This window comes from Sciurus carolinensis, chromosome 19 (genome assembly GCF_902686445.1).
Source record: "Sciurus carolinensis chromosome 19, mSciCar1.2, whole genome shotgun sequence".
In the NCBI taxonomy this organism is placed as follows: domain Eukaryota; kingdom Metazoa; phylum Chordata; class Mammalia; order Rodentia; family Sciuridae; genus Sciurus; species Sciurus carolinensis.
In genome coordinates, this window is record NC_062231.1 from 24487809 (window position 1) to 24502659 (window position 14851).

The 14851-nt window shown below is 40.1% G+C and overlaps 1 pseudogene; it reads left to right on the top strand.

Moving 5' to 3' along the window:
* The first annotated feature begins 5018 nt into the window (after positions 1 to 5018).
* LOC124970981 (heterogeneous nuclear ribonucleoprotein K-like) lies at positions 5019 to 11093 on the top strand (annotated as a pseudogene).
* The last annotated feature ends 3758 nt before the right edge of the window (positions 11094 to 14851 follow it).

Genomic DNA, 14851 nt, shown 5'->3' on the forward strand with positions numbered 1-14851 from the left:
CTTTAACCATTTGTAGGGTTTGAGATTCATAAAATTCGTTTAACACATCTCAAACTGTGGGTTAGAAGCGGCCCTGCCTTCCAGACGTGGAGAGTGGCCCCTGGGACTTAGGTGGGGTGGTCCACGGAGTTTCTCAGCTCCTCCAGCAGAGGATCAGGGCCACTGGACTTGAGTAGAGCTTCTTTCAACCTAGGAAGACTTTCTAGATCAGTGCATGAATAGTGACTACTGTCACATTTTTAAACTCCTTCAGTAATTTTATTACAAAATCCATACTTGAGGGAAAAATAAAAAATAGACAAGTGCAGTGAATCAAAAAGTAAAAGCCTCCATCGCTGCCCAGGCATCTCTTTTGAACTCGCTTCCCCAAAGCTAATACCTCCACTCCCACACGTCCTCTGAACCCTGCTCCTCAAGAGCAACCCATCGTAAGACCTGTGCTAAATGCAAAACCTCAGCCTGCAGGATGCATAAAAGATATTACATTCCAAGTGAATATTTAAATTGAGATAACCAAGTGTACGTTTATATTATATTATAGAATAGATACCTACTAAAATATATAGCTATGCAATGCATTTAAATATACATAAATGAGAGCTAGGCAGGGGAGCGCACGTTGTCATCCCAGGGGCTTGGGAGGCTGAGGCAGGAGGATTGCGAATTCAAAGTCAGCCTCAAAAAAAGCCAGGTGCAATCTCAAATAACCAAAGGACGAATGATATCGCTAACAAGTGGATGATGACACATAATGGGGGTGGGAGGGGTTAGTGTTAGGGTTAGAGTTAGGGTTAGGGAGGGGGGCAAGAATGGAGGAAGGCAGGACTGTATAGAGGGAAAAGAGGGGTGGGAGGGGTGGGGGGAAGGGAAAAAATAACAGAATGAATCAAACAGCATTACCCTATGTAAATCTATGATTACACAAATGGTATGCCTTTACGCCATGTACAAACAGAGAAACAACATGTATCCCATTTGTTTACAATAAAAAAAAAAAAAAAAAAAAAAAAGCCAGCCGCTAAGCAACTCAGTGAGATCCTGTCTCTAAATAAAATACAAAATAGGGCTGGGGATGTGGCTCAGTGGTGGAGTGCCCCTGAGTTCAATCCCCAGTCCCCACACACACCAAAAAAAAAAAAAAAAAAAGAGAGAACCATAAATATCCTTGTGTATATTTAGATAAAATGTGTATAAAATACAGTATGCCTATGTAATTCTACAGTACGCACTCAAGTTCACTGGTATGTATTTGCTATTTTAATTTGTTTTCTTAACGATCCAGCCACCTCGCTCCTTTTGCTTTCCTTGTTCTGTCTACTTACCTGGTTGTACCACAGTCTATGCTGAACTTTGCCTTGTTGGACATTGATATAATAAATCGCTGCTTCTCATTTCTTATTACGTGGTGCCAGCTACATTTCAGGTGAGAGTAGATGTATCAGGGTGGATGCTGCAGGTGTCCTTGGACTGCTAACAAGTGCCTCTTCTGTTTCTGTTTCTGGTTTTCGTAAGCTTCTACTGGCATTTGAGGTGTTAAGGATGGGTCTGGAGATATAACTCCGTAGTAAAGCATTTCCTAGCATGCGCAAGGTCTGGGGTTCAAGGTTTGGAGTTCAATCCCCAGGAACACATGCAGGGTGAAAGCGATCTTTCCTTCTTGGGGTCTTCCCATCATGTCACTAGGCTCGTTAAAGGGAAAAAGAGTCTGGTGACACAAGCCTAAGAGATACACATTTCTGCCAAATGACCCACCAATTCTGTTGTTCAATCACTTAAAAGGAATCCCACCTTTCTTCACTCAAATGCTGATAATATGAGAAGTTTTAGTGAAAATAAGTTCCATGGGTACTACTGAAAGTAGCTTTTCCATTTATTCTTTTCTTTTTAGTATTTTTTTTTTTAGTTGTAGATGGACACAATATCTTTATTTTTCTGTGGTGCTGAGGATCCAACCCAGTGCCTTGCATATGTGAGGCAAGCTCTCTACCACTGAGCCACAACCCCAGCCCCTCCATTTATTCTTTGTGTAAGAAATGATCTGAACCCACAGATGGAACCCTACTCTCGGATGCTGATAAATGATTCCTTAGGAAGTATAATTTTTTAAATGCTTACCAAAATTCTTACCATCTTTCTCATGAGAGCCCCCTCTTTTGTTCTCTCTAGCTTTCACATATTAGAGAATACATACAACCCTTGACTTTCTGAGTCTGGCTTATTTCACTTTGCATGATGTTCACCAGTTCCATCCATTTTCCTGCCAGTGAAACGGTTTTGACCTTTTTTATGGTTGAATAAAATTCCACTTTTGTATATATATAACACATATTCTTTCTGCATTCATCCATTCATGAATACTAGGCTAGTCCCATAATTTGGCTATTGTGATCTGTGCTGCTATAAATCTGCGTAAGGGAAATCTCAGGAAAACAGAAGAGAGACCAGTAGAAGAGCAGAGGAAGGGGAAGTGAGGCGGGCGAGACAGATTCAGTGCAATCTCCATCAACATATCAACGACATTCCTCGCAGAACTAGAAAAAACAGTCCTGAAATTCATTTGGAAGAATAAGAGACCCAGAATAGTCAAAGCAATCCTGAGTGAGAAGAGCAATGCAGAAGGCATCGCAATTCTGAGCCTCAAATTATCCTGCAGAGATATAGTAACAAAAACAGCATGGCATGAAATCCAAACAGACCTGAAAACCCATGGACTAGGAGACACAGAGTCAACTCCAGACCGACAGATATATGGTACTTAACAAAGGTGTCAGAAACATATGTTAGAGGGGGAAAAAAAAAAGTCTGTTTAACAAATGGTGCTAGATAAGAATGAGACTAGATTCTTATCTTTCACCCTGCACAAGTCAACTCGAAGTGGATTGAAGACGTCTAAATTAGACCCAAAACTCTGCAATGCTAGAAAAAAAACACAGCGTCAACTCTATTATGTTGAATTTCTTAACAAGACCCCCAAAGCTCAAGATATAGAACCAAGAATCAAAAGCCTGGATGACCTCAAATTAAAAAACTTCTGCACCGCAAAGGAAATAATGGTTTGAAGAATGTGTCCTAGAGAGGGGAAACACATCTTAGCTAGCTTCTCCTCCAAGAAGGGATTAATACCTGAATCTATAAAGAACTCAAAAACTTAACACCTCCCCAAATAAGAACCAACCAAATAACCAAACTAATAAACAGGGAGAAAAACTGAACAGACACGTCTCAAAAAAAGAAATGCAAATAGGCAATCAATATATGAAAAAAAAAAAATGTTTAACCTCCCTAGTAATCAGGGAAATGACAATCAAAAGTTCACTGAGATTTCAACTCAGTCCAGCTAGAATGGCAATCATCAGGAATACAAATAATAACCAGTGCTGTCAAGGATGTGGAGCAAAAGGGATATCAATTAATTGTTGGTGTATAACCATAGTGCACTTTGGAAATAATATGGAAATGCCTCAAAAAACTAGGAATAAAACTATCATATGACCTAGCTTCTTGGTATTTATCCACGAGAACTAAAATGAGCATCCTATAGTGATACAGTGACATCAATGTTTGTAGTAGCACAATTCACGATAAACAAGTTATGGAACCAGCCCAGGGGCCCATCAACAGGTGAATGTTTAAAGAACATATGGTATCCATACATAGTAGAATTTTATTTTGCCATAGAGAAGAATGAAATTATGTAATTTGCTGGTAAATGGGGTGAAATGGAAGAAAATACGCTAAGTGAAATAAGCCAAACTCAGAAAGTCAAGGGGCGAATATTTTCTCTCATGTGGAAGCTCGAGAGAAGCAGGAATGTCAGAAGGGGAAATTGCATGAAAATCGAAGAGAGATGAGTCCAGTAGAAGAAAGAGATTGAGAGAGTGGGAGCAGAGACAGGAAAGGGGAGGAGGTGCAAAATTAATTTGACCAAATGATGCTTTGGATGTATATGGACATATCACAGTGAAATCCACTCTCACATATATCTATAATGTACCAAGTTAAAAAAATAAACAGTGAATAAATAGAAGGAAGACCAGTTGAGCCTGTGCACAGGGAGAGGGAGGGCAGGGGGAGAGGAAGCACTGAACGTGAAGTGGAGCAAATTGTCTTCCACACACGTAACAATGGGGGGCGGGGAGCTTCCTGGGAATGAAACAGATCACATTGTGTTGTGTGCACGGATGAATGTTTCCCAACGAATCTCGCTCTGGTGTGTGATTATGATGCAATAATAAAACAAAATTTAGAAAAGGTAGACTCATTCGTGGTAGAATCACTGAGTCCTCTGGTGGCTGGCAATCCAGGCAATTTAGCAAAAAGCACCTGCACTCCCGTTCCTGGGAAGGAGAGGTGTTCCGTGCTAAGGGGAGGGAAGGAGAGACCAAAGCCCTCCTTCTCCAGTCCAGTCCAGTGGTGCCGCTGAGCGCACAGCGGAAGCACAATACTGGATTCTTCCAATTGTCAATGAGAAATAAACAGGCCAACTGCTTGGACCGAAGATGAAAGAGCAAACTTCAAAAAGAATTCTTTTTCTCTGCCGAACAGTGGCTACCTGGGATTGGTTCTGGACTAATAAAGTGAACTTGTTCGGTTCATAATCCTTTCCTTGCAATAATGTGGACAAAGGAATAGAAAAAACCTTTGTTTGCTTGGTTAGAATATTGCTGATGGCTTTTTTTTTTTTTTTTGAAAAAAAAATCACATGATTTCAAATATTCATATCTTCTTATCTATTTCTAAATGTCAGAGTTGTCAGTCAGACTTGAAAAAAACTTTTAAACAAGTCCTGGGCAATCTCCAAATTATTCTTGGTGACCTTAATATCCCTCTGGCCAAAACTGAGACCAGAGGCGCATAAAAATATAAAATCACCCGCTGGGCCCTTTTGAAGGGCAGATTGATGTGTCCACAGGGAAGAGCACAGTTTTGTGAATGACTTTCTTGAACATCCTGCGAGATGGGTTCTTAAGTGAGTTGTAGTGAGTCAGACGCTGAAGGATTCCCGGTGGCTATGTCAGATGACTAAGACTTCTGCACAGGAAAGATTCAATACACAGCACACCACGCGCCTCATGGATGGGTTGAAGCGAAAGGAATCAGGAGTGACTCTCCCAGTGAGTCTGAACCCAACAGCAGCGTGCCTGGACTCTGTCTTTAGCAAGGCATTCTAATAGAGTGAAGGTTGCCAAGAAGGAATAAAACATTTGCTTAAAAAAAAGAAAAGAAAAAAAAAAAGCCCTTTCCATTTGGGGGAAGCAACTAGACACATTGCAATGTTTTCTGGAAGACCAAGGATAGGATAGAATGGGAAGATGGACCTTTGTCTTAAATAAGGACTTTTAGAACATATTTATCTTTTAACCAATATTTACCAAGTTCACTGATTGCGGTTTAACTGTAGAAGTATCCATGGTGTTCTGAGCTGAAGAACCAGAGCACACAGGTCAAAAGAAAACTCAGAGAGGACTCAGTATCTCTCTCTCTCTCTCAGATCTGCCTCAACCCTAACTAGGTTTGCAGCATTGGGAATTCCACCTTTGTCATGTAAAATGAAATCATATCTATTGATCCTTAAGATTCTCAAGAATAGGCGATAGAACATGGCAGATGGACCAGGGGTTGGTCAACTCAAGCAAGAAGGCCGAGTCCCCTGATTCACGACCAGCTAGCTCAGAATGTCTTTGTCAACTCATGAAATACCATAGACTGGGTGGCTGAACCAACAGGTGCTTATTTTCTCATAGTTCTGGAGATCAGAAGTCAAAGGTGCTGGCTAACTCAGTGCCGGTGAGGGATCTCTTCCTCTCTCACAGGAAGAAATCTGTTCTCTTCTTACATAGGCACCGGCTCAATCCAATGAGGATCACACTCTTATCATCTCATTTAACCCTAATGACCTTCTCAAAACTCAGTCTCCACATATAGTCACTATGGGAGTTAGGGTTTCAAAATCGGGATTTTTCAGGATACAAAAATTCAGTCCATAACACAAAGGATTTTCACATTTGTGAGTGACTGGAAAGAAATCCGAAGAATAAAATTTTGTGACCTGTGAACATTGTATGAAGTTTGAATTTCACTGTCCATTGGATCAAAGTTTAATTAGGAATACAACTGCACCCATCGGCTGTGCATTGTATGGTTGCCTTTGCAGAGTCGGCCGACTGGGTCAGATACCAGAGGACACACACAACTATTTGCTATCTCTTCCTTTATAAATAAAGTTTAATGTCCCTTGATATAGATGATGCTCAATAAACAGTGGCTGTTATTAAAATATCAAAATATATGAATTAAGGTTCAAATACATAATTCATGAATGCAACACAGGTAACATCTCTGTTGCAATTTCTTATAATCTATGGACCCCAAACCAGGCATCTCTAAGGCCCAGGCAAGGAATGTGAATGAATGGAGGGAATCAGATGGGTTCAGCAGCCAGTCAGGAATGTGGTCATGCACTCTTAGGTCCACACAGGACTGTTCCTCCTCCACCCCAGAGATGGATGCTGTAGCAATACAGGCTGGAATATATATTTTTATGTCAATCTTGTTGACAACCAGTGGAAAAACATTTAATTGCTATTTAATAAAAAGTGCCAAATGCAAAGTCAATGGTAAAATGTTGTGAGGTTTAATATGGAAAGTAAGGAATAGTGTTGGTGTGAATGTGGGGCAAAAGGCACATTCATACAATGCTGGTGGAGTTGCAAATTGGTGAAGCTGCTCTGGAAAGCAGTGTGGAGATTCCTCAGAAAACTTGGAATGGAACCACCATTTGACCCAGCTATCCCACTCCTCGGTTTATATCCATAGGACTTAAAATGAGGATACTACAGTAACGCAGCCACATCAATGTTTATAGCAGCTCAATTCACAATAGTTAGATTGTGGAACCAACCTAGATGCCCTTCAACAGATGAATGGATAAAGAAACTGTGGTATATATACACAACTAAATATTATTCAGTCATAAAGAAGAATGAAATTATGGCATTTGCAGATTAATGGATGGAGTTGGAGAATTTCATGCTAAGTGAAATAAGCCAATCCCACAAAACCAAAGGTCGAATGTTTTCCCTGATAAGTGGATAATGATACATAATGGGGGGGGGTGAAAGGGAAGGGAAGAAGGGAGCAACTTTAGATTACATAGAAGGAAATGGGGGGGGCAGGGTATGAAAGATGGTGGAATGAGACAGACATCATTATCCTATGTACCGGTATGATTACATGAATGGTGTGAATCTACATTGTGCACAACCATAGAAACAAAAAGATGTATCCCATTTGTGTACAATGAATCAAAATACAATCTGTAAAAATAAAAAATTAAAAAAAAAGAGCCCCCAAATTGATGAGCTTTCATTGTTGTATGAAATATTTTCTCTGGTTGGTCTAGCTTCATTGCAGTGGTCAGATTTAGATTCTTTTTTTCTTTATTATCATTTCTTTTCTTGGAAAGGTTTTTCTTTTGGGTAAATTTTTCTTTTTTGGTTTTTTGGGGTTTTTTTTGTTGTTGTGTTTTGTTTTGTTTTGTTTTTGCTTTATAAAGAGATAAGTTTATATGATGACAAATTTTTCCTTTTCAACTTTTTGAAATTCTTGATGTCTTTGTTTCACTTTCTTGACTGTTTTTCTAAATTTCAAGGAACAGCAAATTATCTTTCTTTCCATAAGAATGCAAACTCTCTGAGCTCAAGCATATAATTTGCTGATGCCCAGTGCTTAGGTAGTGCTTTGAACATGAGATAATTATAAATCTCTGTGAGCAAAAAATTGTATTAATAATAATAGCAAATTCCATATTCCCTTTTACCAAAGTCTCCAATGTAAAAAAAAAAAAAAAAAAAAAAAATCAACCAAAAGTGCCAGAGCTGATATACACCAATAAGGACCGTTATTTTGAACAATTCCAAGGTAAGTGTGTGTTCTGGATTGCTGTAAGACATACCCTTCCTGTGTCACTGCTCTGTAAAAGCAGAAAACAGGTGCACACCTACTGGGTATGTTTTCCCCCATGTCTAGCCTTAAAGAGTGTCTGTGTACCATAGATACGTAAATGTCAGACACTTGCTGAGAAGCAGCATGGTTCATGGAGGCATTAGTAAGAGATATGTTTTTGTACTTCAACTTTTTATTGTAATTCACTATACAACACTACCCAACGCAGCTCTTCAAATTGCCAGGGAAAAAGTTATATTTTTCTCTCCAAACAGAGGCTGGAAATGATACATTTGCAATCATCTGTGTACATAAAGATACTCGTTCACCATAGGCATAAAATATGGGTGCACTCTTGCTTATTAAACTTTCAGGGCCTGCAGTCATCCTTACGAATGCTCTGTGCATACAGGGAAGCCATGGTATGGGCGGGAGGAAGGAGTCCTTGCCACTGACCAGTTTTTTCTTTCCTTTTCCACCCTCTTTGATCTCGGGTGGGATTTTCCATCTCTGGAGAGGTGTCTTTCAAGTGCTTCAACAAATAAATATTTGCAAGACTATCCTAACGTTTTTATTAAAATAGATTCTAGCTTTTGCTTTTCAAGGTACAAATGTTGAGTTTTACAGATATTTTTATAATCCTGACATGTATATCCAGGAAAATATACTTGATTTAGAAGTCTGTGTGCAAAAATTAATCCACTCCAAAAGACTTAGGAATTTGATGTGTTCCGAATTCCCCCATTAGAATTACAGAATGAATCACTGTTAAATAAAAGTATGCATGAGGCTATGTCTAAATAAACAAATTACATATCTAAGAAGTTTTAACATTACTATTTAACATTGCCAGAAACGAATGTTGAATGGCATTTCTATTATTGTCTCTATTGATAACAGACATCCTTATAATTTGCTGAATATATGTTGCCTTGCTTTATAAATAGTACCATTTGTTTACAGGGTAAATATCTGTGGGTGTTAGAAGGGTCTCTGCAGTGTCATTTCTCAGAACTCAGCAAGATGCTAAAATTGTGTCTTGATAATGGTGTTCTGCATCTCATAAGACCCTTTGCTTAAGGATCTCAGAGAGCTTTATGTAATATTAAGTGATTAAATCATACAGTACCCTTGAGTGACAAGTTTAATTATACCCATTTCTAGAAAGACTGTATGTTCAAAAAGTCATTAATCTAGAAACCAAAGGTTATCCAGATAACCAGGATCTGAAGGGCATTTTCCTGGGGATAGCCACACCTCCCACAGTGACTAGCTCTCAGGTGGAATGAACTGTCAGACTGGGGTTCTTTTTCCAATTTCCTTAGCACCTGTGTAAAGCTCACCACACTAAGAGTGCCATAATTATGTGTGCAGAAGGTTATTAAAACCTCTTATTCTCTGCGAATCGGCGACGACTCTTACAGTCTTTTGGAGAAAAATTAAGTGTCAAGCCAATGTTTGTGTAAAAGCAAACACTCAAAATCATGAAAATCACCTGCAAGTTTGGGGGGGAAATTTAATATAGTTCTGCACGTACGCTCATTTTTTATCAAAGGATCTGCAGAATACCAACACAAACCCACAGCCATTCCTCATCTTCAACTAGGGTGGTTGGTTCTGCCCCGAGCAGCTAAGATTCCCCGCTGGATCCTGGCCCCTGCCTTCTCGTTTGCTGAACACCCAGGCATGGGAATCTGTGTAGCCCTCAGTGGACACACAGGAGGACCCATGGCCGATATATCTGAAGAATGGTGGAACTGAAAGTTAGCTGTAGTCTGAAGCTTCAGGACCTGGCTGAGCTGCCGGATCAACCCTGAAACCAGCCACCTTCCAACTTCTGATGAAGCACATCACAAATATCCTTGGGATCTCTTCACCTCTTTGGTAACTTACAGGCAAACACGTTCTAAACAGGCATACGGTTTGCCCCACCCCTTCTGTCATTAACGTCACACACATTCTCTCCCTATCAAGGCATCTTATTTTATTTGTAAAGCACTTTGCTGATTTATGGTCTCTGCACTGTGGCGTGAGCCGAGAAAGAGAAGGAATCTTTTTTTTTTTGTCTATTCGTGGCTGTATCCACATAGCATCTGTGCTCTGCATTGAAGTCTGTGACAAATTTTTTTTTTTAGGTTCACTAAATTTATTTTAAAAATCATAAAACGTTTCTTACAAGACAGCATTACATTCTGCATGCGTGCTGCTCCACACAGATGCCAGAGACATGTGGACTATTGTTACTTTCCTCCCTGTCCCACCCACCAAGATGTTTACAGTGACCACAAAGCAAGATGCTCATGATAATTACAGGGGGAAGGGGGTTTAAATCACCAACAATGAACACAAAATAAAATTCACTCACCCGGCAGTAGGAATACCGCCCTCATTCCGCTGACAGAGTCCTCCTTGGTGGAGGAAAGCGGGAGAGGGTGGGAGAGAGCGTAAGGATCACCCTGGATCTCGTATCTGAGTCCCCATCAAAGGACGTGCAGTCTTATGATGCTAGTTTTTATGATGAAACATATGATTATGGTGGTTTTATAATGATGTTTGATGACCACTGTGGACGTCCAGTGGGATTTCCCATACGGGGAAGAGGTAGTTGCTACGGAATGCCACCTGGTAGGGGTGGGTGTCCCATGCGTCCCTCTAGAAGAGATTATGGCCTCCTCCTCCTCCTGGTGAGGTGGACAGGGTAGGAGCAGAGCTTGGAATCTTCCTCTTCCTCCACCACCACCACCTAGAGGAGGAGATCTAATGACCTGCGACAGAAGAGGAAGACCTAAAGATGGCCATGATGGCATGCTTGGTTTCAGGGCTGATGAAACTTGGGCATCTGCAACGCTACCTGGAGCCCATCAGGAGAGCAGATGGCTCACGAACCACAGGGTGGCTCTGGATGGGATTATTCCTATGTAAGGGGTCGTGACTGATATGGTGATCTTGGTGGACCTATTATTACCACACAAGTAATTGTTCCCAAAGATGTGGCTGGATCTATTGTTGGTAAGGATGGTCAGCGGATTAAGCAAATCCATCATGAGTTGGGAGCCATGATCAAAATTGATGAGCCTTTAGAAAGATCCCAAAATCAGATCATTACCATGACAGGAGCACAGGACCAGATGCAGAACCAATACTTTTGAATGAATTAATACTCACATGTGAATGAATGGGTCAACATCCAACATAAATGTCCCGTTATGAGAACACCATCAACGTGTGTGAGAAGTGGCCTATTGCATTACAACATCATGAAAATTCAGTTGATTTTTTATGATGATCTAGAAGAAGAGATTTATAAAATTCCTTTGTAAAAAGTTAACATGGAGTATCTGCTGCCTCTGTCTTAATTTTAGCTTCTGTCATGCGGAGCCAGGTTTAGAGAGAGGTGTCAAAACAAGAGATGGCTGCTCTTTGTGCTGGGGTGGGGGGTAGCCTGAGACAACACTACACGGAATGCAGTAGGAAGAAACAAACCCCTCTAGCCTCCCAGCCTGCCAGTCTCCCTTCCTGGACTAGCAAAACTAATGAAGGAAACAGACAGAAAAGCAGAAAGAGCGTTTTTAGCATCCCAAGCCCAGAACAACAAAGGATGTATGGAGTACATGTTTAGGTCTAAGAAAGAGAGATCAGCATGAGCAAGACATCATCGTTGCTGTGTCTCCTGGACTCTTGTCTCCATAATTTATGAAACACAAATCAGAGCAGGTACCCTCCTGCTTAGGATCTTTAAGAGGTTATATCTTACAACATACTTAGTATCACATGCCATCTGGCTCATGGCTCCCCTCTATACCCATCTCTTTCTAATCTTAAAACAGTGTTATTCAGTTCCTCTAAGTAGCAGGTTTTCTCAAACTTCGGTGTCTTTGTATAGTCTCATCCTGGATCTGATATTCCATCTCCCTTTCTCCACTTTACTAATCCTTACTCAGGTTTGGGGAAGTCTTTGCACTTTCTAAATTCTCACTTTCTAATTCCACCAATGGAGATGTGAATAGCTTCTATCTTATAAGGCTGTGTGGTTAGTAAACCAAATCATACAAGAAAACATGATCACTTGCTGTGTTAGTCAGCTGTGACCAAAATACCTGACAAGAATGACTCAGAAAAGAAGAAGCTTATTTTGGTTCACAATTTCAGAGATATAGTCTGTGATAGGCCAACTCCATGGCTCTGGGCCCCAGGTGAGTCAGGACATCATGGCGGAAGGGTATAGTGGAGGAAGGCACTCAGTTCATGCCAGCTGGGAAGCAGAAAGAAGGGAGGGTCTCCTCCAGTCAGACCCTCCTGCCTAGAGTTACCACCCTGTCACTCCATTCAAACTAGGAAGGACTGATTAGGTTACAGCTCTCATAATCTGATCCTTTTCACCTCTGAATATTCCTACTTTCATGCAGGAACTTTTGGGACTCATATTCATATTATAATGACTTAAATTCAAATCAGAACACCTACCAACATAAAATATACAGTAATCGTTTGGTCTTATGATCAGAGCCTTTCATGACTCTACCAAAGTATCCCTTTCTTTCACAAACCCCTTTACCAATGCCCGTGTATGTGTTTCCTTAGTGATACCAAAACATCCCATACCATTACAAGAATAATTTTCTCACTTTATCAGAATTCCTAGCTTTTGGCTATTTTTTCCATTAAAGAATAAAATTATCAAAGATGGGACAATGTCTTTTACATCATTTGCTTCTGTGTTTAACACAGCACAGAGCAGATGGTAACAAAAATTATTTCAATAAAAAATACACATTTACACTAATTTGCCTCTGTAGTTTTACTGATGATTTTGCATGGAGACAATGCTAACACACACACACACACACACACATACGCACACACATCAATATTTTAACTGGCATTTAGACAACTGCCATAGCAACAGATTTCATCACCCAGAGTCAATCTGTCCCCTACAGTTACTACCCATAAATTATCTATCAAATTTGTCTAAGTCTTCATATTTAACATATTTTACTGAATGTAAAACTTATTCATATGAGCTGCTTCTTAACACAAATCCCACCATCATCTCCTTAAAATTGGAGCCAGAGACAAGGACTTATATAAAGATTATCTATTGGGGGAAGTGATCTCAAAAGGAGGAGTGGGGGATGGAGAAAGGGAAACTAGGAAGAAGCAAAACCAGTATAATGTAACATCTCTGAGCTACTCTGTGCAACTGGTGCTCAGCCAGTGGGGCCATCCCCATGCATCATATAAAGTGTACCTCACGGTCATGTATCCAAGGGAGAGAAAAAGATGGTACTTGTCCAAAGGAAGAATGATATCGCTAATAAGTGGATGATGACACATAATTGGGGGTGGGAAGGGTTAGTGTTGGGGTTGGAGTTGGGTTTAGGGAGGGGGGCAGGAATGGAGGAAGGAAGGACTGTATAGATGGAGGGGAAGGGGGGGGGAGGGGAGGGGGGGAAGGGAAAAAATGGCAGAATGAATCAAACAACATTACCCTATGTAAATTTATGATTACACAAATGGTATGCCTTTACGCCATGTACAAATAGAGAAACAACATGTATCCCATTTGTTTACAATAAAAGAAAAAAAAAATAAAAAAATAAAAAAAAAATAAAAAAAAAAAAAGATGGTACTTGTCCACTGGCTCCCATTCTTGCTGGTCAAAGGACATCCTGGGGGAATGCCTACTACCTCGCACTGCCTGATTTGGAACACTTTCAGAATGATTGATTGGTTTCCTATAGACATCACGGTAAGAACAGACAGAAAGTACCCAGGGAAGAAAGGCAAGAGAAATGCTGGCTACTGCTAGAGTGTCCTCAGGTTTTGCATGTATATAGGTGGTTGCCACAGCAACGGGGAGAGTTAAAAAAAAAATTGAAAATACCATTCAGGTCCTAATGGTTAAGGAATATATGTCCCTTTAGAATTGCTTGATTCACATTAATATCATGAACTGCCTGAACACACCATTTAAAGTGCTTATAAATAACTGGTTTTCATGGAGCAACTTGGAAGCATTTTAAAAGCAGTTATCCTTTTAATTTCTAATTAAGTGGTGTCTTCATAATGTAAGGAGAACAAAATCATAGAGAATGTTCTCATAGGTGGAAGCCCTTCATAAGGAAATGTAAAAGATTGCCCCAACTGATGTTCAGTTTTAAAAGAGGACTGAAAGCTTTTGGACTTCTTTAAAAAGTGACTCAACGTCAAAAGCTCAAATGAATATTCTGTATGCATCATTTCTGAACAAAATCAAAGATGGAGGGGAAGCAAAGAGATGTAACTCAGAAAGGGCATAAAGGTAGTTTCAGATACATTAAAGTTTTGGTTCTTCAGTGATATGATGGGTTTTAAAAGTTTAGTTTTTTGCCTTATAACATTATTACATGATGTAAAATTTGCACTTGAATAAAATATTGCATAGTAAAAGTAAAACTAAATAAGCCAATATCGTATTAAAGAAAATATATTCCAGACATTTTCTTAAAAGAGCTACACCTTACATACAAGTGTACCGAAGAAATCAGAGCAAAAGACAGGAATGTATTCTATGTACATACGAAAGGAAATGAAACTCATGGGAAAAAGGAAAAGAAAAGGGGAGGGAGGAAGGGAGAAGGGGAGGGAGGAAGGGAGAAGGGGAGGGAGGGAGGGAAGGGAAGGAGGAAGGAAGGCAGGAAGGAGAGAGGAAGACATGAAAGGAAGGAAGAGGGAAAAGGAAAGAAGGGAGAAAAAGAGAGAGAAAACCCAGCTGTTCAAAAGCAAAGGTATAATTTACCAGTCTCTCCATGCTGAGAAGATAAATACTACACCTCCAAGACTGCCACAGTTGAGGTCCTCAGATTTTGAGTGGTACCCAACAACCTTGAATCAGTTAAATCCTCTTTCAGTCAAGGTGATCTGC